This window comes from Anneissia japonica, unplaced genomic scaffold, assembly GCF_011630105.1.
Source record: "Anneissia japonica isolate Jap-2015-1 unplaced genomic scaffold, ASM1163010v1 scaffold71503_len844_cov161, whole genome shotgun sequence".
Classification (NCBI taxonomy): domain Eukaryota; kingdom Metazoa; phylum Echinodermata; class Crinoidea; order Comatulida; family Comatulidae; genus Anneissia; species Anneissia japonica.
Genome location: NW_022687771.1, coordinates 1 through 818, shown reverse-complemented (window position 1 = coordinate 818; position 818 = coordinate 1). Strand labels below are relative to the sequence as shown.

At 41.8% G+C, this 818-nt stretch overlaps 1 non-coding gene across 1 annotated transcript; it reads left to right on the top strand.

Annotated features, from left to right (window-relative positions):
- Nucleotides 1–459: 459 nt before the first annotated feature.
- On the top strand, nt 460–578 carry LOC117120938. Its single transcript, XR_004447447.1, has one exon. It is a non-coding gene; the product is annotated as a 5S ribosomal RNA (ribosomal RNA).
- The last annotated feature ends 240 nt before the right edge of the window (nt 579–818 follow it).

Sequence of the window (818 nt, the reverse complement as noted above, 5' to 3'; positions counted from 1 at the left end):
CCCCTTATATTCCAGTCACATCAGCAGGTTGTCAGCAGCGTTAAAATCTGTTGATGCGTTGACTTTTGGGAGGTGACTAAATTCTTGTTCATCATAAGATGAATCGTGCTCCTGCGATGTTTCCACACCACTGATGATTTGATCATCCGTTAGCCACTGAAAACCTGGATCGTCTGCGTCTTCAGTCAGCCATTGAACAGGTCCCATCTACTCGCTATCATCGGCTTGGTATCCAAGTTCTTCAAACATTATTCCGAATTCAGCCGAGTCACCGTCATCATGATAGTTTCTTTGATGAGGATCAGAGTCGTTGTTCGGCTCTTCTCCCAGAAGTTGTCGCCAGTTACGACTTAGGTTTTTATTTTTATTTTTTTTAAACATGATAACAATAAAACGTTTTAAGTCAAAAGTGTGATTGTGAGCTCGATGATCGAAGTGTTGCACTGTTGGTGCACCCTTGTCTACGGCCATACTACCTTCAAAACACCGGTTCTCGTCCGATCTCCGAAGTTAAGCAACGTCGGGTCTGGTTAGTACTTGGATGGGAGACCGCTTGGGAATACCGGGTGCTGTAGACATCATTTATTTTTTTTCTAGAAAATTAATTTTACCAATAGTAGCGCATCCATAGCTCTTATAATATTTTCCTAATGCAGGCGTCACTTTGAAGCCTGGACCCACCCTCCTTAGAGGTCGCCAAATAAGGTCGAAGTCTAAGGTCAATAAATTTGCTGTTGTAGTGAAATCCTAACATTCTTTTTTATCTTGAGTGAGTGAAGCTTTACCTATAAATTTGATGAAAGGTGTGAAGCTTTGAC